This window comes from Leuciscus leuciscus, assembly GCF_965113295.1.
Source record: "Leuciscus leuciscus genome assembly, chromosome: 9".
Classification (NCBI taxonomy): Eukaryota; Metazoa; Chordata; class Actinopteri; order Cypriniformes; family Leuciscidae; genus Leuciscus; species Leuciscus leuciscus.
Genome location: NC_138733.1, coordinates 37,809,712 through 37,826,803, shown reverse-complemented (window position 1 = coordinate 37,826,803; position 17,092 = coordinate 37,809,712). Strand labels below are relative to the sequence as shown.

General features: G+C 38.8%; 2 protein-coding genes and 1 long non-coding RNA gene across 4 annotated transcripts in view; 2 read left to right on the top strand and 1 right to left on the bottom strand.

Annotated features, from left to right (window-relative positions):
• dock10 (dedicator of cytokinesis 10) overlaps window positions 1–17,092 on the top strand; it is a 138,000-nt gene that overhangs the window by 4,811 nt on the left and 116,097 nt on the right. The gene's annotated exons all lie outside the window — the stretch shown is intronic.
• Window positions 1–17,092, top strand: part of LOC309506724 (uncharacterized protein) — a 105,947-nt gene that overhangs the window by 9,562 nt on the left and 79,293 nt on the right. The window lies entirely within an intron of this gene.
• Window positions 249–3,649, bottom strand: LOC309506819. The gene is made up of 2 exons (XR_014208939.1): window positions 3,533–3,649; window positions 249–3,497 (listed from the first exon to the last, which is right to left on the bottom strand). It is a non-coding gene; the product is annotated as an uncharacterized lncRNA (long non-coding RNA).

The following is a 17,092-nucleotide window of genomic DNA, read 5'->3' as shown; positions in this document are numbered from 1 at the left end:
AAACAGTCTCATAGTTTGAACTGCACTCCGAAGCCTTACAGAAACCACTTGCACTTCCCCCACTCTTCCCTGCCTATGGCACTTAATGAGAGCGAGGTCACCCTGGGTCACACCCGGGGGTGGGGGATTTCTCTAATTGCTCACTGCTAGTTAACTGCAACTGTTTAGGTTTTTGGTAAATTACATTATTTGCGTCAGTGATTCTTGCAGATAATTCTGCTCTCATGTTGAAGACAGCAGTAGCTCCATTTATACATACAAACAGAAGCTCATACAGGGTCATAAGTTTACATACATTTGGCAGAATCTACAAAATGGGAGCAACATTTTTACTAAATTACTGCCTTGAATAAGCAATTTCATAGACACAAGACAAAATTGCTGAATAAAAAAAAAACACCCTGACCAAAAATGTACAAGATTCAGCACTGAAAGATTCATGACTATTTTTATATTTGAGATAGGGCTGGACGATAATTCGAAAAGTAATCGAAACCAAAATTCAGAACCTCTAACTGACGTAATTTTGTTAGTTATCTTCCAGAAATTAGCCAGTAATCTTGAAAAATGAAGCAATTGATCAGACTTGCTCTTTATGACATTGACCATCATTTACTTTTATCATTTTTTTTTCAATTAAATAAAAAGACTGTATGATTAAAATTACATGGGATGTTATATGGCAGTATGGTTTATTGTCAGAATATTTTACGTGGAAAATTTTGTTTATTCCTCTGTAAATCTTCAGTTCAAATCTACAGTTAGAGTATCTATACTGAATGCAAATGCTTCATCCAAGTTACTTGTACTTCTGTTGACTTCATCTTATGTGTGGATTATTTGCTTTTATACCACAGGGCTGTTAAATGCTTCATTCTGATTGGCTGACGAATGTTCTAAGGTGGCAATAATTTTCCAGTAAACGCACAGCTAAAGTAGTTCCAGGCAGGTCTTGACTGCATTACACTTTCATTAGGCCAAATTCAGTTATTTCAAAGGTCCTTCAGGGCCTGGTGCCAGCGTAAATGATGCTCGGGACAGTTGACAGAACTGTCACTTGCCCAATCCAGTCAGTGCTGCTTCATCATTTACACGTGTTTTGAAGCCTTGCCAATTAAAAAATTCAAGCGCAAAAAGACACGAAAGAGAACTCAATTCGGTACTTGCATGCTCTTTGAGAAGTCCCTTTCGAAGGAACTTGACACTGTGTCATGGTGTTATGGGAACGCGTCCCGGAGTGACCTGTGTCTGACACACATGTAAAACACACACATCTTGATTGGCTTTGGGCATGTCTGCACGCCTTCCTTCACAGGGACTCTGTCTCTTATCAATAATCTAGTCTAGTTGTCATTGTCTCCTCTGATATTCAAGGCTACGTTGTGGTCGTCTCAGGGTGCAGGTCTACCCTCTGGTCTGGATACGGACAGGATCCGGCCGAATACAGTTACCTCGGGATAAGGATAAGACAGACAGATAATATTAGGATAGATGTCATTCCTCTTACGATGTAACAAGTACATCGGGTGTTATGGGAAGTGTTCCCGGTTCCGGTTGACCTAATTTATGCAGCCTAACAATCGTTTAAGGGATTTAAATGATAGAAATGTGATGGTTTGTTATGTGAAGACTATGTTAAAAAGATGGGTCTTTAATCTAGATATAAACGAACAACACTAGGAAGCCTATCCCAGTGGTTAGGTGTTAAACACGAAAGTGATCTACCACCCACAGTCGATTTTGATATTCTAGGTATTATCAACTGACCAGAATTTTGAGACCACAGTGAAGGACTATAAAGTGATAAGAGCTTACTCAAGGACTGAGAAGTTAAACCATTCAGAGCTTTATAACCTCCCTTACCGGTAATCTTGTCTAACGTATGCTGCTTGAGGAATAAAATGGAGAATTGGCAGCGAAAGTTAAATATGACAGTGACTTTAGGCAAAGTCACTTGTTATGTTACCTAGACTTGGTTTAAAGGATGACATTCAGGATATTTCCTTCAATGGAAACACAATGATTAGAGCCGACAGAGATAAAGTTGCGTCATATAAGTCTGTGGGAGGAGGACTGTGTATTTTTGTGGATAACACATGGGCATCACATTTTCAGATCCATGAACATGTACTACAGATTACGACATCTTGTCCGTGTCTTTTAGACCTTTCTATTTACCTTGGGAATTTAGACAGATCACTGTCATTTTAATTTATGTTGCGGGACCGGAGAATGTAGAAGCCAGGAATAAAATAACAGATAGTTTTAATAATTGTTTGCCACGTTTTTCTGGCCAACCAATTTTGATTCTTGGAGATGTGAACTCCTGTGATTATCAGGATATTTGGCCAAAACAATTAGTAAATTGTTTACTCCTCTTGATGTATGCCACTTTGAAGCTATGACGAGAAATGGTTTTAATTAAAAGAGGCTTACTGTTGAAAAAATATGACAGGGAAAAAATAACACTGCTGGATTATTAATATCATCAATGTTTTTGAAAAATAAACATCTAAAAGGAATATGACTATATCATTATTGTCAATCTGGCATTGCATTTGACCTGAAACTGAGGAGTATTTTATCAGCCTGTTAGCATTGTTTGAAAATATTGTCATTCGGTATTACCAAAAATGTAATTTGGTAATACCGAAAATGTTGTTATACCGAATGACCTACTGGTTTTACCGAATGACAGCAATGTATGTTGGTCATATTTGTACATATTTAGAATAAATAAATACAACATTTTATTAATAGGAAATTATTATATTATTACATCATTTTGACAGAATTGTACTTTTGCAGAGGCCTTTATCAAATAAGGAAAAAGCAGCTCGCTATTGGAAAGGATCAAAGCTGATCCTGGTAAAAAGGAAGAGATACTTGCCAAAAGAAGAGAAAAGTATAATTTGTTTTTATTATTTTATTATTACTATTATTATAAAACTATATATAGTAGTAACTGTATCATAACACTGTTACAACGCATACAATCGGCTCTATTTTGCATTAATTCAGTGATTAACAGGAACACCTGCCAATATTATATTATTATTATTATTATTAGTAGTAGTAGTTGTAGTTGTTGTTGTAGTTGTAGTTGTTGTATAATTTAATTTTTAGTAACCAAAGAAGAAAACTCAGTGGCCAAAAAAGAACAAGTGTCAATTGATGAACTTGGCCAAAAGGATCAAGAAAAGGAGGCATATATGGATGAGAGCAAAACGGAGGCAGAAAGAAGTTGTATATTGACCATAAACAATATAATGAATCTGACCCCCGAGTCTTTAAAGGGACAGTTCAGCCAAAAAATAAAATTCTGTCAAAAATTTTATCATGCGACGAGAATACTTTTTGCGTACAAAAAACAACAAAAATAACGACTTTATTCAACAGTTCATTTTCGTCTGTGTGGGCATGAATCAATTCACGTAGTGTAACAGCGCAGCACATCTGGGTTGTACGTCACCACGTAGGCTCACTATTGGCCGACGCTGGTCATGTGTGTGATGCATGTGACGTACAACACAGAAGCACTGTGCTGTTACACTACGTGAATTCATTCAGGCCCACACAGACGAAAATGAATAGTTGAATAAAGTTTTGTTGTTTTTTGCGCACAAAAAGAATTCTCGTCGCTTGATGAACTTATGGTTGAGTATGTCTTTACTAACTTTCTGGGTTTGCAAGTTTCGATCCCATAGAAGCCTATGAAGGAGTGATACAGCTCTAAGATATAAAAAAAAAAATCTTAATTTGTGTTCCGAAGATGAACGAAAGTCTTACGGGGTTGGAACAACATGAGGGTGAGTAATTACTGACAGAATTTAAATTTTTGACCTAACCTAAATGTGACACCTGCAGCCCAGTGGATGAAGGGCCACAGGAACCACTTTTGCCATCAGAACCAGACAAAATATGTGCATACAACCATTAGTGAGCCAGATCCTCTAAACTCAAGGTCCTCAAGATTATGCTCCAAACACTGGATGACTTTCAAGAATATATAGGATCTCATTGTTAAACAATTTAAACATTTGTTCCAAGAACAATTAAATGCTTCAATGTTTTAATTATTTTAATATCATGTAAATATGTTCATTCCAATAACAATGAAATGTTTTTAATGTTTTATGTACTTTTTTACAGTAATATTATATTAACAATAAAATGTGCTTCTGTAGCTATTTGTGTCTGTGTATTGTCAGACATAGTCATTCGGTATAACCAGCCTTGGTCATTCAGTGTTACACACTAGCCTATATACCGTCTCAAGATCAATGCCAAATCAGATTTGTTCATGAATAATTGTCTGCAAATTAATAATTTTAAATATACTCATGGTTAAACTGAATTACTTTTTTGGTGAAAATTTTTTTCCATCTTGTAAAAAATGACAAAAGCTGTGTTAATTGATTGCAAAAACAACAGAATCTCATTGTTAATGCTTAGTAAAACTAAAAAATGGTTTCAAAATGAATTATATCTCCATTACTTTTTTTACACTTTTAAAAATCGTATTCGTCAATTACCCAATGACATGATATCAGAGTTTTAAAATCAAACATTTTAAAAGAGATCAATACATCACGGTTGTTTAAACCAATTAGCATTAAGCTGTGTCGTCAGCAAGTCGTTTCTAATCGTGCTTTTGATCAGCGCAGTCAGTGGAGAGCAACTGCGCACGACTGCAGAATCCGACAAATCCGCCTCGCTGTCGTGAGAGTTTTTTGACATAAGTCAGCATGACATTAGAGCAAGGCGGACCGCACTCAGACACATTTCTAACCGGCATGCATCTCGCGGTGATCACCGTTGATCGGTTCTGCTTAGATTTTGCTCATCTCAAACGAGCCTATTCTGTTCATCACAATGATATCAGCAATACTAGTCAAGTCATTTGGATTAATATCACCTTTAAGTCATTTTTGATTCTATAAAGTTTTAGACGCAATGGACATTTACAATATAGACGGAATCAGTTGAAATGTTCTTCAAATGTTTTTTTTTCTTTAATACTGGCTACCCACCCACAATTTATTTTCGGTCTGCTGTTTAGATTATCTTGCATGTTTAATGTAATAGGGCGTTGCTTCAGACTTGATGGGGGAGATTTTTGAATGCCCTTGAGGATGTTATACTGAGTTTAGGATATGCTGTCTGGAGTGTACAACCCAAAGGGAATTATGCTGCACTCTCGCCATCTTTCTGTCTTGACTCTGTGCTTAAATGTCACTAAACCATGTCTTTATTAGAATCGCACAACAGTGTCTGTGTGCCCTCCAACACTATCGCTCTGTAGCCATCACTTTCTATCCATGCTCTTGCTGTAGGGACGAATGCTGACCACGTACAACAATTGAAACATTACTGCACCACCCCCATCTCCGTCTAGTTGGACAAAATAAAATGCATCAGTGTCTGAAATTTTACAATACAGTTTGGGCTGCAGATTTAAAGGGATACTCCACCGTTTTTTCATATTAAACTATGTTATTCCCTTAACTAAGACGAGTTGATACATACCTCTCTCATCTCAGTGCGTGCACTCAATCGCTCTGGCGCGTGGCGACACTTTGATAGCACTTAGCTTAGCCCAGTTCATTCATTAGGGACCAAACAGAGATGAAGTTAGAAGCGACCAAACACCTCCATGTTTTCCCTATTTAAATACAGTTACACGAGTAGTTACACGACCAATTTTTGGGGCATTTTTCTTCCAAAAGGTAGAATATTGCCGTGGGGAGGGAGGGGCTCTGCAGCACCCCCTTTTGCTTGTTGCATATACGTACATAGGCCTACATGTTGGGTTAAAACCAAAGAATCCAGAGGAAACCTATGCCATCAAAGGAGAACATGCAGATTCCCATAGAAAGGCCTCTTAGCTCAACCAGAACTCAAATCAGGGACTTCGCAGGTTAGTGAGAGGGAGAGTGAACGACAATTGTAATTTGAGAATCTAAAATTAAGGTCAGCGAGAGGCTGAACTGGAGTTGGTAAAGTTGGCTCATGAAAAAAAGAGCTTAAATGTGCTGCTGGAAGGTAGAATCCAGTAGCCTGGTTAAAACCAGACCCTTCTCAGTTGAAACTGAGTGAAGGGTCTGGGGAAGCTATGTAGACAAATCATTTCCAAAGGGGCGTCACCAACCGACGTAGCTCAAATTCCTCTGGGCGCAATTGGATAGTCATAAAACCAATCAGATCGATGAAGGAGATGACGTATGCTTCGAGTGTTGTTCTTTGCTCCGGTTTTAACGAAAACGGTAAGTTTAAATCGCTCAAAACAGACGCGATAACTGATTCGTTTATATACTGTCTATGATTCGAACGAGTGATGTTCCATGGCGGCATCCATCTTTGTAATGAAATCTCCTTCAGCGTCGCTGCGCTGTCGTCATCATGTAAATCCCTCCCCAAACGTTTCTGATTGGTGCCGCGATTTCGGCGGCACAGAAATGAGTTTGAATGGGCTCTTCTCCAGACTATCCTGGAGAGAGAATTAAAATTCGCCGGAAGTAGTCTGGGTTTTCCCAGGCTAAGAATCCAGAGGAGGTATTTTGTAGATCTAGTAAATGTTGGTGTAAGTCAACTGTCTGATTTAGGCCATGTCCACACTAATACGTTTTCGTTTGAAAACGCATCTTTTTCTCTCCGTTTTGGCCTTCCGTCCACACTGAGACGGCGTTTTTATTAATGAAAACGAAGCTTTTTGAAAACGCACTCCAAAGCGTATACATTTGAAAACGCCGTTTTTGCGTCGTAGTGTGGACTGTGAAACCGGAGGGATTTAAAAACGATGACGTAAATTTTGTCATGTGACGCATATTGTACCAATAGATATTCATGTTTATACCAGTATTGTGCCTGTTATGTGCTATTCACTTTCACACTGTTGCTAAAAAATATTCTACATTGCACAATGCACACTCTTCATATCACAGTCCTGCAAAGATGACAGAATTTAGCCTACTGTAGCAGTCGGGTTTTAGACCAAACATATATGGTGTCTGCGTGCGACCTGGACGCATCAGTGAATGGTGAGATATTTGACTAAATAAAATTATCCTGTCAGAAGAATTGCGCGATAACTTCATTATTTATTTTTCCATCTGAATCATATCAGTGAGCTTTTATGGGGTTTTACACATGCGCAGTAAAGGTGAATTGAGCTTTTTTGAGGCGTTTTTCAAAAGTTTCTCATCCACACTGAAACGTCCGAAAACGCTTGAAAACGCTAGTGTGGACGGAGAGCGTTTCTAAACGAAAACGCCGTTTTCAAATGTATCCGGATTAATGTAGACGTAGCCTTAGCGAGATTCGAGAATAATTAAAAATGCTGACAACATTTTATGAAAGGGATCCAGATGTTGTTTTTTTCCCCTCATCATTTGAAAATATTGCAAAATAATTAGCACTGGGATAACTTGGCATCCACTTTGTTATTACAGAGTGTGTTTATTGGGAAAGCCCAGGAAGCATTTATATCTTTGTCAGTACCGGATAGGAGCAATTACATGGCCACGAAAAAAGCAAAGTGTACGAATTAACTACAGTCTACAAGCTTCAGGGACTAAGGAATTGGAGGAAAGGAGACAAGAAAATGCATGTAGAGGTGACTAGAGAGTTGACAGGTTTTTTTAACTGATGGTGTAGCATGATTGAAGTGAAAATGTTTTAAGGTTTCTGTGACTTGATTGTATTGTAACAATATAAAAACATCATTCCAGATCATTTTGCTACTTAAACATGAAGTAAAAACACCTGCTGATTTTTCCCCACAAAAGAGCTACCAAGTATTTTTTCAGGGGACAGTATTGTCCAGGGCTGCATTCTACTTCTCTACAATCTACTTAGAATTACGATGCTTTTAGGAAAAGCAGTCTTAAAGGTGCAGTCACATTTACTGTTAAATTTTGAACTTTTCTTCCAAGTTCAAAACATTTAAACTGATCCTAAGTCCATTTGTAACTACTTTTTTTAAGAAAGGACACTGGGAAAACGAATAGGACATTTCGGACACAGGACGTGCTGCGTGCTAAAAATAGTAGGAGTATTAAGTAAAATTCTATGGACAGCACCTGTTCGTTCCTCTTCTGAAGCCGCGTCGGTAACTTGTGTATTTGATTGTCTAGGGGTGGGCAACTTCGGTCCTGGAGTGCCACTGTCCTACAGAGTTTAGCTCCAACCCTGAAAAAATCACCTGCCTGTAATTTTCTAGTAATCCTGAGGACCTTGATTAGCTTGTTCAGGTGTGTTTGATTAGGGTTGAAGCTAAACTCTGTAGGACAGTGGCCCTCCAGGACCGGAGTTGCCCACCCTGATGGTGTTTGACTCAGCAGATATAACTATAACAGCTTTCATTGGCCAAGGACCGCCCAGAGCCCGTCTGACTGACATGTAATGCAACCAATCACAGTTTGTTTTGTTCTGCGTCATGTTTAGGGGCGTGAAAATTGAACGTCGATGTCTCTACAGTAACAGACTGGTGTGTAAAACTCTTGTTGGACAGGAAGTCTTTAAAGAGTCTATGCTTACTTTTGAAAATCCAGTGTTTAGATGATCCTGATAAGCGCTCATTGTCACAGTTGTGAAGACGATGATTTTCTTCTTCCATGAGGGGTTTTGGCATCACGGCATCTTTGTTTCCAGGCGGACCGTTAAAGAACGCGACACACACATCTCCCAGATATCTTGTGGAATTCAACCAATCCGATGACGACTTTGAAAATCCTGAAGTGTTTCTAGTTAAGCTTGCCATATGCATCAGTCTTTCAGCCAGCGGCCCGTGAGCATCACCCGAGGCTGAGACTAAGATGGTGTTGACTCACTGCCTTTGTTGAAATCTGTGTCTAAGAACAATGGTGATGTATCAAACTACTCATCGAACGAAATGTACAGAGTGCATATTTAGAGCTGCTCCAGTGCAGTGGTAAAGTACTCTGTAATGAGATGGGGAACACTTGTTATACAGGAATCATGTAACATGTTTTTACTTACAGTACATATTCAATTTAGTTTTAATCCAAATGGCTGAGTGAGCGAACATTATCAAGCACATGCAACAGAAGCTCTCTCCTCACTGTCAAGTAACATTATAAAGTATGTGAATCATTTGACTTTCTTTGCTTTTGAAATATCTATAGTATATGAACAATTTAACAAGCTTTCTAGCAATGTTTCTGAGACAGGGATGTGTAGCAGATTAGCTCTAAAGCAATATTAATAATCAATCATAATTTGTTATGAAGAAATAAAAAATTTTGGGATTTAAGGATTTATGACTCTATCTCAAGTGTGGTTAGACATAGGCCTGGCCGTTTGTGTCCATTCATACTCAGATAGATACAGACCCTTTCCAAAAAATTTGAATATCATGGAAAAGTTTATTTATTTCCATAATTCCATTAAAAACGTTAAACTTCCATATATTATAGATTCAGGGCCCACAACTTAAACGTTTTCAAGTATTTAGTTGTTTATTTGTACATAATTTGGGCTTCCAGCTCATAAAACCCACGAAAACAGGATTTCAAAAAATTAGAATATTACATGAAATCACACAGTAATTACACAGTAATACCATGGTCATTGAACCAGGTTTTGGTTATTTTGGCAGTGTGGGCAGGTGCAAATCCTGCTGGAAAATGAAGTCAGCATCTCCATAAAGCTTGTCTGCTGAAGGAAGCATGAAGTGCTCTGGAAATGTCCTGGTAGACGGCTGCGTTGAGTGGACAGCACAGTGGACCAACACCAGCCGATGACATGGCTCCACAAACCAACACAGACTGTGGAAACTTCACACTGGACTTCAAGCATCTTGGATTGTGTGCCTCTCCATTCTTCCTCCAGACTCTGGGACCTTGGTTTCCAAATGAGATGCAAAATTTGCTCTCATCAGAAAAGAGGACTTTGGTCCACTGTGCTTTATTAAATCCAGAGTCAACGCAGCCGTCTACCAGGAGCACTTCATGCTTCCTTCATTTTCCAGCAGGATTAGCACCTGCCCACACTGCCAAAATAACCAAAACCTGGTTCAATGACCATGGTATTACTGTGTAATTACTGAGTGATTTCATGTAATATTCAAATTTTTTGAAATCCTGTTTTCGTGGGTTTTATGAGCTGGAAGCCCAAATTAAATAAATACTTGAAATTGAGCTCACTGTACCACTGGAGGAGGGGAGTGAGGCCGCCTTCGAACGGAAGAAGGCGAAGTACTCAGAGCTCGCTGCTGAGTGCCGGGAGGCTGGCTGGAAGACTACCATCTACCCAGTGGAGGTCGGATGCCGAGGTTTCCTCGGGTTGTCAACCATACGCCTCTTGAGGGAAGCAGGAGTGACCGGAGGGAGGCTAAGGAGGGCAACAAAGGAACTGGCAGAGGAGGCAGAGAAAGGTAGCTTTTGGCTCTGGCTGAGGAGGAAAGATAGGTGTTGGGGGAAGAACATCTAACCCCAGACAACAGCTGCAGGGAGAACAGCTATCAGCTGCAGGGGGTGACAGGGAGACGTCCCTGTCACTGCTCCGCCACCAGGAGACGTTCCAGAATTAAAGGAGCGAAACGTTGGTGAATGGTGGTTTCTGGCTGATGACCCTGCAGCTGACCCATGGGCACTGGAGGAGGTGCGACAGGCAGCAATGCCCAGCAGGTGGTAACATCTTCCTGTGCAATTACTGAAATCATTTAAGTTGTGGGCCCTGAATCTATAATCTATGGAAGTTTAACGTTTTGAATGGAATTATGGAAATAAATAAACTTTTCCATGATATTCAATTTTTTTGGAAAGGGTCTGTATAACAAACACACACTGCATTCTAAGAGAAGGTGATGTACACTAAAGTGTGAGTCATTAAATGAGGATTAATTAGATAGGAGACACGAGACCGGTGGGGTTACATTGACCGTTGGTTGTATAATAAAATACACACTGTAGTATCAAAGACATAATAGTACACAAGACAATAAATCATTCACACAGTGTCCTGGGGTGCATGTTCATTTATAAATCAGTTCGTCCATAAATTGTCAGAGCTGTTTAATTCATCAAATTTTATTTAGAAATGAATTAAAACAATATTAATTAATTAATTAAAACTAAGTCCATTAAATCATCCATGATGGGAATCCCTAAAAGGTGCCATTCAGTATATGAAGCACCTGACGGAACCCTTTAAGGTTCTATATGGAACCTTTTATTATAAAAGTGTAACAGAATAACCACTGGTGTACTTCATTAAATGAACTATGAACAGTTGTTTGTTTTCTAATGCAGTGACAATCAGAAATTGTTTGTGATTTAAGTGTCTAAATACTAACTCACTGTACTTTTTGAGGACTTACCATAGATTTTCATAAATTGTTCTAATATTTATAATTACTACACTGTAACCCTAACTCTTACGGACATTATTTGGCATTTACATGATTTTTTATTTATTTTTCTTGTGAAGACCATACTAGTTAGATTTAAAGGGTTAGCTCAATCTGTCATTATTTACTCATTCTTAAAGCGGGCATTCACTGTGCGATTTCAGCAAGGTTACCAACTCACACTGTACGAGTAAATCTCATGCGATGTAAAGCCAAAGCTCACGATTTATATGCTCACACTATACGTGTGAAATGCACAGTAACCCCCTCCTCCTCCTCCTCCTCCTCCTCCTCCTCCCAATACCGTTATCAGCATATGATTTTGTCTCTAAATGAATATGCGCCGAAAGCTTGTCAGTTTTTACTTTCACTTTCTGTATAGTGAGTAATTGACGGTTTTGAGACTTCTTCACCAGTATAACTCTCGCGCAAAGTTTGCACAATGTTGTGTGATATCCACTGACTCGCCTTCATGTTTTAAAATGTAAAAATGTCCAATATTGTAACGTGACATTTTTCTTTATCACCAATTGCCAAATGATGGACAACGGTTCACATTTCCCATGATAATAAAATTAAGTACACTAAAAATTAAGTAAATGAGTAAATAAAGTGAAAATTGAAAGAAGTAAATTAATGATCAAGTAAATTAATAAAAGAGGTGCCAGTGTATATGTACACAGGTGGCTTGGAAGACTTGGGTAATATGGTTTATCCATTTGGCAACACGAACTGGAGGTTTAACAGTTTGCTAAATTGCAGTTACAGAACTTAAAGATCTCCTTTTCGTTTTCTTTAAAATGAAATGGTTTAACTTCTGTGTTCGCGCAGGCACAGTGAGGAACAAAACACTGAGATTAGGGCAAACGACTCTATCAACTATACGATACCCTCACAAGGGGCGACCAAAATTTCTGACATGCCAGAAATGCATCCGACCATCCGATTGCCGGTTGGGAGAGGATTATCGGCTCTGATTTCCCCCTGTACACTGCAAGAACACTGCATGACACATGACAAAGCTGAAAATAATCCCGACTCAAAAAAAGAGTTAGCCTACATGAGTCCGAATTTGGCTCAAAATCAGACAAAAATCACACAGTGTATGCCCAGCCTTACAGTATGTGTCGCCAAACTGCAATTATTTGTTCTACAGAACCCAGAATAAGATTTATTTACAGAAAGTTGTTGTTCAAAACTTTGGACCACGCTGACTTTCCTGCAAAAGCTGATCATATGGACAAAACGAACTGATTACGTGCACACAAGAAAACTGTGTATAGTGAGAAAGCTACGTGAGAGCTAGGCCTACGTTTGCGTTTAAATGCACTGTGTAAGCAACATATTCTAGTCCCCCACCCCAATGCAGTTCGTGCCCACAGCCAACAAACCACACACACAGTCATCTGTACACAGTCATTTGTGTATTCCAATCAAACACTGGTTCCTTTTAATTTTCAGGAATGACTCAAGTCTCTGTATGTACACACTTCAACAATGAAATGACAAAAGCACTACTCTAGAATGAGGTCATAAATAAAAGATTGGTTCACACTGAAGAGAGCATTGTCTTTGTAAGCTATTACAAAGGAACATTTTGTTTCTCAGATGCATAGCCAATATGAATGTGCTTAGACCACCATAATACTGCCATTTTGCTACATCTACTTTAGGAAGAACCAGAACCTCAACAATCTTTATCAGATCAGAGCCTCATGGTACAGGTTCTACAAAAAACCTTAAACCTTATATTAAAACAATAAGTAAAGAGGCCTTTAATAGTATATAGTATACTAGGATGTACTGATTCAAGCATATGATGATGATGCGCTTTGTGAAATGCACTTTTATGTAATTTCCACGATATTGCCCACAGTTCTGTACAGGCAGAACGACGTCTTCTCGCAGCAGGAATTCCTGCCGCTGTTTTGACTCTTTTACACATAAGCTCTTCACGAGTTCTCAGCTGGTCAAAATACCATAATATGCACATACAACGAGCGCATTTAGTCCAGCACACAGCATTGTTTTGGATGTTCAGTAAGTTCCGTCTCAAAATAGGCAATATGCTATAAAGGCAGACCAATCAGGTTGTGAATGTATACCTATGCCTTTAGGTTTATCTTTAGGTTCAGTGATAATAATGTTTTCAATTTTTATTTATTTTTTGTGTCCGGACCACACAAACCAAGCTAACCGATCTACAAGTGTGACGCACCCTGAAAACACACCGCTAACTGTTTTGCATATTAAAATCATTTTCACCGTCCCCGTCATTACATGTGTGGAATTGTTTTGATAACTTCCGATGTTGAAAAAATGGCAACCGGTGAAATTAAGCCATACACGTTTGAGCCAGAGTCTGATCCTGAATCAGAACACAACGAACCTACACCTCAAATACCAAGGATACTCCAGTCTGCGACAGCATAGTAATTATTAGTGGTCATCTGCAATTGATTTTTTGATGGCTGATGCCGATATCTTAGTCCTGGAGGAGCCCCAACACTGCACATTTTAGATGTCTCTCTTATCTGACACATTCATTTGAGATCTTGGAGTCTTTGCTAATGAGCTGATCAGTTGAATCAAGTGTGTTTGATTAGATATGCAGTGCTGGGAGAACTCCAGGATCAGGATTGGGAACCACTGTTTTATGCCCATACACATTGTATGATTTTGGGCTGTCCAAGATGAAAGATGATTAATCGTGGCTATTTCTGTGGTCGTGGCTCCGAAACGGTGGTCCTACGTCGTACAGAGAGAGAGGTTCAGAGACGGCCGTTGTCACGGTCTTTGACCAAAAATAGCCTGCGATCATTTTCTGACAGTGTCAGAAATTTAGCATAATCATCTCACAGTGTGTTTGCTGTTCTACTGACTAGCCAATAATAATGCAACATGAAATGGCGTATTGATCAACACGACCTGCGATATAAAGTAGACATGGTCAAAACGATCTGCTGAAGGGAAGAAAGGTGATTTATGTGACTTAGGTTAGGTGAACGCAGCATGGTTGTTGGTGCCAGACGACCTGGTCTGAGCATTTCAGAAACTGCTGATCTACTGGCTCTTTCACACACAACCTCTAGTGTTTACAGAGAATGGTCCGAAAAAGAGAAATATCCAGTGAGCGGCAGTTCTTTGGGAGAAAATGTGGAGAAAATTATTACATTATATTAGTGTTTAAACAAAAACACTAATTAAAAAGTGGAAGTAAAGTGATTATATCAAGCGATCTGTAACAGACTGTAATAGTTACACATGGTAAAAACATTGTTACTCACACTTGTGTATTGCACATTACAGTTAAGTTTATATGCTTTACTGTGCAGTCATTTAACCATGTACAAGATAAGTAAAATTTTGACACAAAATAAAATTAACAGAAATTAATTGCTAATATCCCCAAAAATGCAATTAACAATGAATAATAAATGTATTTATTCAGTGACTAACATGGAGTGCTTTTTCAATATGTATTCACATGACATCATAAATGTGAACTCAAACAGAAAACCGAACATGAATGAAGTTACAGTACGAAACCGTGCATCGCGTTGTGAATATATAATACCATATCCTATTCCTAACAAGTCTCTAAAACCTGGGAAATTAATAAGGAATTCACAGTAACACCTAAACAGTCGTATAGTGATAATAATTTAGCATTCTGAATTATCTATTATTATTTTGGGACCTATAGTTTGAGCAAAGAATTGATGTTTTGGGGTGTTCAAGCCAATCACCCTCCGGTTGTATATTAGTATAGTTGGTGTTAGCACCAGTCCAGTATCACTAGTGTGAAAACTTTGCAGCATCATTACTTTCACATGTTGTTGATTCATGTTTTATATGTTTATACATTAAATAACTTGTTTGGTTACAGCTTATTCAGTACACTTGCTGAAGTCAGCCTGAAGCTCTGTGGCTCCCAGCTCTGTTCCATGGATCAAGGCTTGCATTTCACATCCTGCCCATGCCATGATCATGTGCGAAGTACTTTAGACCTACAGGTTATGTTTTTATGCAGAACTGGGCTTTCTTTGCTAGTGAAAGTACTTCCTCATTATCACTGTCAACTCTCTTCCTTTCTGGCTCATCCTGGCTTCTAGGTCAGTTGGATCCTCTCTTAATGACAATACCAGACTACATATTTTTTGTAAAACTTGTCTCTGTGTGCATTTTTTGCCATCTTTGCGATTTTAATGTTATTGTTTCCTTTGGATTAATTCCTTGTGTTGTAGCGTTTGTCATTTGACAACAGCGTTAGATAAAAATGTCTGCAAAATCAGTATATGGAATACTGTGTGTGTGTGTGTCAAAATGTCCCAAAAAGATGGCACTATCTGAAATCCTTGTCCTTGTGGGGATATCTTTTGGTCCCCGTCCTTATAAATCATTCTAAGTGATGTTTTTTTTATTTTATTTTTATGTATAAATGCAGAAAGTTTTATGTGATGGGTTGGTGTATGTCTTTGTATGTCTGTGGAAAGTCCCCATAAAACGTGAAAACCCAACTTGTGTGTGTGTGTGTTTTCACTTGTTTTATAAGACTACAGTAGACACTTAATACAAGTTAAAAAAGGCAGATGTGAATGCTTGACCAACAATGCATTGCAAGTGTGAAATCCTGTTGTACATGCTTAACAAGTGTTCTTGCATTACGATGAGGAATCCCTACTCAAGAAGTGATAGTTAAATGTCTGTAAATGTCTTCAAATGTCTGTGCCAAAGCTAGAAGCATGTGTTAAAGTTTATCTAGCTAGATAGTCAGTCTGATGTCCCCTCTCCCACTGTGATTCTTGTTACAGTCTGTAGGAATGTTTCAGTTCTCTCTGGACCATGTCAGGTTCCTCTTTGATTTTACCAAGTTGCTGGACTTTGGACTACAGCTCTGGCCATGTGCAGATGCTTGAGTGTAATATTCTATTGTAAAGGTTCCTACATTTGTTTTGGAGTCTCCTGTAATAGGTTTATATGGCCCAGTCTGTTGTGATTGGTCTACATCGCGTATCAGAATTGCCATTCTGAATTTCAGCTCCAGATCTCCCTCAGTGATATACATAGTGATTCGAACAGTAACAATGGCATTGATTTTACCGGATGAATTCCAGCCTATTGAAGTGCATGTAAAGTGTATTTGCTTTATAGCTGTGTAGAAATCAGTGTCTTCTTGATATATCGACAACACGAACCAAACTCTTCCAGTCTCAGCTATACCTAAAAATGTTCAAGGGTCAAAGTAGATGTTGTTAGCGGGATGACCATAGGCTGGCTTCATACAAATTTGGCGCATTGTTAAGGTTCGTAACAGGAATTGAGACTAGAATTACTGACGACTTATTTCGGCAGTTCAGAACTGATATTTATTTTAGGAGACCATAACTTTATTTATTGTGCACTTTGATCTTTTCAAAGCTTTGCAGACCTTTTACATTCACAAACAGCCATAATACACACTGGGCCCTATCTTGCACCCAGCGCAAGTGACTTTGTACACCGACGCATGTATCATTCCTATTTTGCACCCACGCAAAGCGGACTTTTCCCTCCACAGACGCACGTCGGTAAGTTAGGAAATACACTTGCGCTCCCGGGGGCGGTTCAGCACAAAGAGGAGGCGTGTTCCGGCGCAAACGTTCCTTCAGGCTATTTTGCAGGTTTAGAAAACAATTGCGCCACTAACCAGGAAAAAATTGTTTAAAGTCAGTGGCGCAT